This window comes from Monodon monoceros, unplaced genomic scaffold, assembly GCF_005190385.1.
Source record: "Monodon monoceros isolate NGI ecotype Baffin Bay Population unplaced genomic scaffold, NGI_Narwhal_1 Super_Scaffold_5, whole genome shotgun sequence".
NCBI classification, from domain to species: Eukaryota; Metazoa; Chordata; class Mammalia; order Artiodactyla; family Monodontidae; genus Monodon; species Monodon monoceros.
Genome location: NW_021703782.1, coordinates 110,478,037 through 110,487,535, shown reverse-complemented (window position 1 = coordinate 110,487,535; position 9,499 = coordinate 110,478,037).

Below are 9,499 nucleotides of genomic sequence, written 5' to 3'. Positions count from 1 at the left end.
GTCCTCCAAGAGCTTCTGCAGGTCGAGAAGATGGACAAGGACACCTGTCGGTGAAATCAGCCTGACCTGGATTTCCGGCAACTTAAGAGCGTCAGGAGCTGTCAGGCGCTTAGAGCCTCCCAGCCCATGTGTCCCAAATGTGGGTGACATCTCCACAGGTCCACGGTGAGGAAACTAACCAAGGACAGCTTTTTTGCATAAAACTCTGTTCACTCCACGTTCAGCAGTGTCCTTTATTCTACTGTCATGAGATAGAGGTGACATTAAATCGTGCTTAAAAGTTGGCTACTGCTAGGTTCTGATTTTTAAAAAAATTTTACCGGTTGATAACATTCCCAAACCTGGCAGTCGCTAAGCTGAACGTGAGCACCGTGAGGCTGCAGAAGGGGCAGGGATGCTCCAGGGACAAGAGGACGCAGAGCAGAGAGCTAGGGTGCCGGGTGTGTCCCGGGGTGACCCTGGGTCCTCCCTGACGCCTCATTCTGACCTGGTGGGCGGGGCCCAGGAGCCCTGGAAGGTATTAGCGTTCAGGCTGTGGTGCCTATCCCTTTGGGGCAGTCAACACACTTAGCAGGTGAGGGCCACCCCTGGGCCATGCCTGCCTCATGGACCGGTTTCCCCCTGGCTGCTTTCTGTGCAGTGGACGAGCTCTGTGGCCTCGGCCTCCACAACACTTAGGATGGAGGCCAGCACTGAGAGGCTGGCTGGAGGGGTGGAGGCTGGTGGGTGCCGGTGGTTGGATGAGCACCACTTCCTTGAATTAATTAGATGGGCCGGTCTGGCTTTGGGAGACGTCTGGATAAATGGGCTATAGTGTAAATGCACTTTCCTGGCTTGGGGTGCATGCTGCGGGCTTTGGAAAGGTATGTGTCGGTTATTGGAAATCGTCTCCTGGAGATCCTTAAAGGACCAGGCAACAGAACAGCAAAGGACTGTTTGCTTCTGTGCAAAGAGTCAAGAGAGGCTGTGAGAGAGTGTCCAGGTTTTCTCAGACTTTCCAAAGGCTGGTTGGCGGTGGTGCTGAGGACATGAATCGCCCATGAGGAAATGGTTTGTTAAGAAAAGGCCCAAGGTTTGCAAAAGCAGAATTAGTGTCGCCCAAATTAGTGTTTGTGGTTTTGTTTTACTTAAAAGCATAGAGGCTCTGGGGCAGTAGAATGACCGTAAAGCATCAGAGTTAAAGACAATGGCTTTGGAATGAGAAATACATCCTCAGGAAGGAAGGATTGGGAGTTTGGGATCAACAGATGAAAAAGCTAGTATATATAGGATGGATAAACAACAAGGTCCTACTGCAGAGCACAGGGAACTATATTCAGTATCCTGTGATAAACCATCATGGAAAAGAATATGAAAAAGTATATATATATGTATAACTGAGTCACTTTGCGGTACAGCAGAAATTAACACAACATTGTAAATCAATTATACTCCGATAAAATTAAAAAAAAAAAAGAAATACATCCTCTAAGTAACGTTGGGGCTCACCTGTGAGACGGGGCAGCAAGGCCTGTGAGAGGGGCTGCTAGGAGCCCACATGCTGCTCGTAACTGGACCCGGTGCCCAGGGAGCGGGAGGTGTTGTTTCGGGCGCTGCTGGTGGGATTATTCTTTTCTGCACGAGCGGGTGGCAGTTCATTAGGTACTGGGGTTCTTGAGCCTCTGTTCACCTATATTCCAAGCCCTGTGATGTGGCTGGCAGGGGAATGATTTTAGACATCATGCTACTTGGGATCACGGTCAAAGAGTCCCCAAGAGTCTAGGCGAGAGCGTCGTTTCTGCTATCTGCCCCAGTGTCTAGCTGGGCTCTCTTGCATGTGGTCCTGGGAGCCCATTAAGATGCCCCTCCTACATCCGGGTGTCTAAACCCGGACGCTCTCCTGAGCATCTTCCCCGCAGCCCCTCAACTCCAGTCCCATCTCATTTTCCCCCCGCGGCTGCTCTAACAGGTGACAACCCGAGGAGCTTAAAATAACACACGTTGACCTGCTCATGGCCCTGGGGGCCGGAGGTAGAAAATCAATGTCACTGAGCTACGATCAAGATGCTCCAGAGGGCTGGTTCCTTCTGGAGGCTCCGGGGACAATTGTTCCCTTGCCTTTTCCGCCTTGTTTGGCTCATGGCCCCTCCTACATCTTTAAACACAGCCCTCTCACCTCTGCTTCTGGCCTGCGTCTTCTCCTCTGGCCTCCTGCCTCCCTCTCACAATGACTCTTGTGATGACACTGGGCCCAGCCGGACAATCTGAGTACTCTCCCATCTCAACATCCCTAATCAGGTCTCAGATTCCTTTGGCAGTATCAGGTGGCTATCAGGTTCTAGCCGCTAGGACGTGGGGTATTTGGGGCCATTATCAGCCGACCACATTCACCCACGCAGTTCCTGTCCTCCCGGAGGCTCCCAGGATGGGTGGTGTGGACGAAGCATCTCCCTCTGCCCTTCCACACCCCTGCGTGAGCTGCTGGCCAAAGGCAAGGCCCTGGGGGCCCTGCGTCCTTCCCTGTGTCCTGGCTCTCTCTTTCACAGGTGCGTCAACTGGGATGCTCCCAGCTAATGCTGGGGCGTGGGGGGAGAGGGGGATGGCCCAGAACACCCTGAGCCTGGCTGTGTGCCCCCCTCCCCATGCTTCAGCAGCATCTCATCCCAGTGCACCTCACCAGCAGACCCTGAGCCATTTGTGCAGACTTGGGGTTGACTTTCATCCTTGACACAGAGCAGGTGCGGATAAAAGATTTGTTCAATGGCATTGAATTGATGGGGTCCTCTGGGCTCTCCCTTTGGGGCTTGGGGGTGACGTGGTCAGGTAGCTGCAGGAAGTCAAGGAGATGAGCTCTAGAGAAGCCTCTCTGGGATGCCCCTCCAGCCGACCAGGGGGGCAGGGAAGCCGGGGGTGAGTCTCTTCTCTAAGACTGCATAGAATCCAGGGCAGGGGTGTGGTCATGACTGATCTGACAGCCCATAGCCAGCTCTGAGCCTGAACACTACAATCATGGACTTGAAGCAGAAAGAATGGGTGAGGAACAGGTTAATGAATTAAATGCAAACCTCGAAGTGCAAGAAGATATTTACAGCACGTAAAATTGATACAGGACTTGAATTCAGAATATAGAAAAGCAAATCTGTAAGAAAAAGACCCAAATCCCAACTGAAAAGTGGGCAAGAGACTTCAACAGGAACTTCAGAAAAGAGGTTCTTCAGAGAGCTGATAAACCTCTGAAAAGGTGCTTCACCTCACGAGTAATCAGGAAGATGCAGGTTAAAATCACAGTGAAAATCATTGTGGTCCATCCATCCGATGCAATATTATTCAGCCATAAAAAAGGAATGAAGTACCAATACATGCGACCACATGGGTGAATCTGAAAAACATTATGTTAATTGAAAGGAGCCGGACACCACAGGTCACACATTGTGCGATTCTGTTTCTATGAACTCTCTAGAATAGATCATCTGTAAGGACAGAATGCAGATTGGTGGGTGCCAGTGGGGAGGGAGGATGGGAAGAAATGGCTTAAGAGTTGAGGGGTTTTACTTTGGAGTGATGGAGATGTTTGGGAACTAGACAGAGGTGGGGGTAGCATGACCTTGTAGATGTACTACGTGCCATGGAACTGTTCACTGTAAAATGGTTAATTTTATGGTGTGTGCATTTCACTCAATACATTAGTTTTTTAAAAACCACAATCACATACCTGCCTAAATGGCTCAAATTAAAGACAACCGACAAACCACGTGTCGATGAGAATGTGGAGCAACTGGAACGCGCACACGTGAAAACACGCAAACCTGGCGACTTAGCAATTCTGCTCCTTGGTCCATGCCCAGCAGAAATGCGTACACAGGCGCAAGCAAACACGTGTGCCAGGATGTCCATCCTAGCTGTTTTGTAATACCTCCAAGCTAGAAAAACCCACGTCCATCAAAATAGGATAGGTCAGTGGATGTGGCCATATTCCATAAGAGAATACTGTGCAGTAACGTGGATGAACAACTGTTGCCACGTGGACCGATTCGGGCGAAACTCTGAAGTAGAACGCAGAGGGAAAGAACTTTAGGCAGAAATAAAAGCAAACACTTGTTGTGCGATTCCGTTTATCCGTAGTTCAAAACAAGCACATTTTATCCCACTGCATTTGAAGGTAGGGCAGTGGTCACCCTTGGTGGGGGCCGGGGAAGAGTTTTGGGGGATGGAGGGAGGACTGCTGAGACCCTCATGATGTCTTATGTAGTAGGACCAGCGGGAGCCAGGAAACCATTATGGGACAGCCTTTAGGGAGAGGAGAAGTGAGACAGAAATTGAGTGCTCGGCACAGAACTGGTTCCCTTCCATTTGACTCATTCGTTTGTTCAGTGAATACCGTCAGAGTGACTAGGACGCACTCAGACCTTATCAGGCACTGGGGAAATACATATGAAACTGTACAACCCTATTCTCCGAAGCCGAATGTCTGGTGGGGAGACAGCTGGGCAAACAATGACAACAGGTGTGATAACTGTTTTCAAGCAGGCAGTACAAGGGAGCACAGAAGCTGTAGAAAGCACTAGATCTCTTCTAAACACCAACTAAAGGCTCCCCCTGGTTGGGAGATTCCACAGGCCTTAGCTCTTAACCCCACAATTACCCTCTGAGGTCATATCCTCAGCATCCCACGGCCGGGAGGGGACAGGGCACTGGGAGAGGGCATGCTGCTGGGACCAGAGCTCTGGAGTGGGGGGGTGGGGCCTGCCTGGCCGGTGGGTCTCAGTGGCATCCTCCCCACTTCGAGCCCGAGACCACCCTGAGTCTCCTGCCTGTGGACTCCTGTTGCCACTTGGAGCCTCTCCTGTTGCCGGGGGCGCACGGCTGGCCTTTTCCTGGGCAGCAAAGGCAGACAGGATCCACATCCAGCAGGAACCCTGCCCGGTGCTGCCCTGAGGACTCCAAAACCTGTTTCTGGACCATGGCCACGCTTGGCCCTAGAGGTGCCATCCACCTCTGACCTGTCTTCTTGACCTCTAGGAAGAAGGTGATGGGGCTGGAGCGGATAGACAGTGAGCCGAGCAGAGCCTGGGGGGCAGGGGCGTGCCACCTGGCCTGGCCTTGGGTGAACGCGATCATCCAAGCACCAGGTCAGTGCTAGGGAGAAGCGGCTGTGAGGGGCCTGCCGTGGAGGGACTGACCTGGGCTAGAGCTAGATGTGGGAGCCTCACTTCACTGAGAACCCAAGAGGCCGCATGTGGTGACTTCTGAGGAGCCGTGGCCCTGCTTCCCATGTGGGCCCCCTGGAATGTGCAGCTCCTCTGGGAACTAAGGGGCCAGGAGGTCAGGACGCCAGGCCACACGCCACCTGTAGGGTCCTGGCTCCTCCCTGGGGGCCTGAAGCTGAAGAGTTGGCCAGGAGCGGCACGTGGGGTCATAGGGTGCAGGGTGGGCTTCAAGAGGGCCTGAGAGCCGCGTGGTGTGGGTACATGGATGCACATGACATTTTTCTGGAGGTTGGTGCCAAACGCTTACCATCAGGTCAGGACGCCCGGTTTTGGTGCCCCCCTCTTTTACAGGTATGCTGAGCTACAGGTCCTCCCCACCAAGCTAATGCAATCGAGAATGGGGTCCCTGGAGCCAGTGAGGCGGGCGGGAGGTGGGGTTCATTTGGATGGCGTAGCCCAGGGGATGGTGAGCCACGAAGACCCTGCCCCCGACCTCGCTGGCCTATTCTCCCCCAAACAAGACTCTAGTGTTTTCCATTCCCTGCTTAAAAGCCACCCAGGTGTCCCACCAGGCTCCGGCCTCTGTCCCTCTTTCTGCACACCCCTCACCTGTGCACGCTGGGCCTGGGGCAGAGCCCACCTCCTTCTGGCCCCTCGGCTGGGACCACCTGTCCTGCTCCCCACTCCTGGTGAAAGCCCCCTCTCCCGAGACGGCACCGGGCTGCTCCCCGGGCTGAGCTGAGAGGGCCCTGCCCTTGGCTCTTCTCTGCTGTTGCCGCCTTGAAATCATTCCCACTTGCGGAACACGGGCCCCCACCTTTGCGCTTGTGCTGAGTCCTGCGAATTCCGCAGCTGGCCTGTAGGGTGGGCACGTTTCCTCCCGACCTCGGATGCCCTTGGCATCGCAAAGCAGAGAACATCTCTTGATGGTGTCACCCCACACAGAGACCCAGGACAGTGCCCGCGCCCAGGGTGGGCGGGCTCAGGCGTCGGCCCCCAGGAGGATGCTGTGTCCCTCCTGGGCTACTATTGCCACCCAGAGCCCGGCCTGATGGCCACCCGTCCCTGAGTGGTCCTGCTCTGCGCAGACATTCAGGGGCACTGTCCCCAGGACTCCAGGGGTGCTGTGGGACCCCTGAGCCCACTTCCTCATCCCCGCCCTGAGGCGGTACTCTGCTTCGGTGGGAGCAAACGAGCACACATAGCGGGTGCCCGATAAACTTCCCTCTTCTTGGTCACCACCCTTCCCTGAGAAGGAAACCCCGGCGAGGGTACTGGCTGTGACCCTGCCCCGACCTCTGACCCTATACCCGGCCTGCAGGCCGCTCTGGCCACACTGGCCTTGCTGCTATTCCTGGGGCCTCGCTGGGCCCAGCAGTGAGTCAGAAAACACCACAGCAGGACGCTTAGGGCTGAGTCCCAGGCCTGGTCCCTCCACCCGTTAACCAGCTCTTCCCAAACGGCCTCTTCTTTCTGGACCTCGGTTTTCCACTCTGTAAAATGGGGGCTCAGACGATCTGCTCTCTCTGACTGCTGTGGTTCCAAGGGGAAGGGAGAGAGCTGAGCTGCCAGGGTGGGCCTTCCTGGGGGAAGAGACCCCAACCCATGACAGGCCCCGAGGGCCTTGGAGTTGCCTCTGTCTTGTCTACCAGCTGGATTTCGCCCACTTTGGGGTTACCAGGCACTCCCTAAGTTTCTGGGGGTGTTAGGGGCAGGAGAGGGATTAGCAGACACAATGAACAGCACAGTGAGGAACCTGGACTTTGGCCTGGGTGACGAAGACAGAGGGTCCATTCACGGAGGTAGAGCCCACAGGAGAATACAACATGGGAGAAAAGATTTGGGGCCTGGCCAAGGTCAGTGAAAGGTGGGGCAGGTGGGTCTGCAGGTGCGGAGCTCAGGAGAAGGGCTTGAAGCAGGTGGAGATGGGGACCCAGCACCTGTGCGTGCCCCCTGGAGGTCACGGGGTGGCGGTAAAGGCAGAAGACCACCCAAGACCGGGCCCTGAGGGTGTCCAAGGAGACTCCAGGACCAGAAGGAGTCCTGGAGCTCCAGGGGAGGCCGTTCCGAGGACTGGGAGTGGCCAGCTGTGTTGGGTGCTCTGGAAAAGAGTGCAAACCCCAGAACAGAGGAGCGTCCATCTGCTTGTATCAGTCACGTTTAAAAATTTCTGGATCTTATGATGCTTTGACGTTTTGGGGGCTTTTCAGCGAGACTGTCCCTCACCAGAGGGGAGCAGATTCCTGGAGACAGCAAGTCACTCCCTGCAAACAGGCCTTTCACATGCAGACCAACAGTCCAGAGCCCAGCGCGACCACCTGCCTCTCTAACTCCTACACAAGCCAGGATCCCCAGCCTTAAATCTCCAGCCAGGTAGTCGAGAGCCAGAGGTACCCAATGGCCCAGGGCCCACTGGAGTGACTCAAACCCACCAGTGCTGAGCCTGCCTCGCCAGGCCCTAACCTCAGAAACCACAGTGGAGCTTCTGGGCCAAGCTCCCCCTCCCTCCTAGGCTACAGCCCACCCTGGTGCTTCCCCGTGTGGCCCTGCATGGCCTGGCATGGCTCCTCCTCTTGAAAACTCTAGGTGGTAAACTCTTCTTCGATGCCATTGTTCACCCGTGTCCTCCCTTGGTTACCTCTATAAATTAAATCCCGGGTACCATGGTGAAACGCCGCCCACTGTTCCCCTCCTGGGTGGTTAAGCTGTGCCTCTTCCCGCCTTGGTCCTCACAGATGCACAGCCCAGAGCCTCTAGCCGAGCGAGCACTTTCATAAACTGGACAGATTACATCCTCGGCGAGAACATGCTGTCTTTCCAACCTCCCTCTGCCCCCTTCCTCCACCCCTGCCGGGGGCCCAGACACTTACTGAGTCTTTCCTGGTTTTTTCCTTAGTCTTTTGGCCAAAAGATGCCCCAGGATAATGAAGAAATGTATTTACAGTAGCGATATTCAGTCTGGTGGTTTCTGGAATGAGTTAGCCGCAGGAGAATTTCTGAGCGGGTTTTTTTCCAATGTGGAGGCAGCGGTGGGCGGATCACTGGTGAGGTTCCTGATGCTCTAGATTCTTCATGCTGAGCCCTCAGCTCAGCTCCGTGGCACGCGTGCCCACGGGATAACGCACCCTGGCCTTGCAGCCACTGCAGAGCCGCTGGGGACCCTGAGTGGCAGGGAGCTGACCCAAAGGGGGCTGTGTTCGGGTCCCTGTAATTGTGTCCCTTCACCCACTGAATGATCCAGGATCTAAAAGCGAGGTATTTATATCTGTTCCTCAATCAGGCCCCATAAGACGCCGGGGTGGCGGTGTTCCCCGGCCGCTAATCTGGGGCCGACTGTTCCAACACACTTGGGTTCTTAGAACAAAACAAAACTTCCTTCGTTTCAGATGTTCACTAATTTAAACTGGCCCTTGGCCACGGGCTGTGCGTCCCCGCCTTTGTCTGTGGCCGCCTCCCTGCCCCCATCCAGGGCCCCTCCGGCGGGAGGTAGCAGAGGCGTCAGCCGTCGTGAGGCCTCGACTCCAGCCTCCGTGGACCAGTGTGCAATGAGAGCCCCACATCTGCTCTGACTCACTGTGCAAACATCCTCTTCCCTCTAGCCTCGCCGTCCCCCTCCCGCCCGGCCACCAGGCCCCTTGGGTTCCCAGGCCCGGGCCTCAGGGTTCTCTGATGGGGGACACTGCCCACCCTCCGGTGGACAGTGCTGGGCGAGGCACCAGGCCAGCTGGCCGCCTGGTTCTGGAAGCCTCTCCCGACAGTCTGAAGTCCACCTGGGGCCACCTCTGCCAGGGGCTGGCCTTCTCAGGAAAGAAATGGGTCACTTTCTGTCTGCTCTCAGGGCCGGGAAAGGCCTGGCTGTGGGTGAACGTCCACGTCGAAGTCAAGCCGCCTCGTCTTCATGCTCTGAACAGCCTCCTGGACCTGTGCCCCCTTCCCCCTTCACCTGGCGGGCCCCTTCTTACTGGGCATCACCCTCCGAGACCCTCACCCTGCAGTCCTGCTTTTCCTCTGTGCTAATCCGTGTCAGCCTTGTGATCACTGCTTGCTTTCTGCCCGTCCACTGCCAAGCTCAGGCCCCACCCTCCAGGCGTGCCTGGAGCACAGGTGGTCGCTGGTCACTGTTGGATGAATAACTCGGGCAGACCCCACTGTGATAACCTGCCGGCATCTCCCACACCCTCTTGTCCTCCATCCTCAACTCTCGGGTGAGCGGGCATCTTGGGCAGGGACTCTCCCTCCTCCCTCCCTCCTCCCTCCTCCCTCCCTCCTCCCTCCTCCCTCCCTCCTCCCTCCTCCCTCCCTCCTCCCTCCTC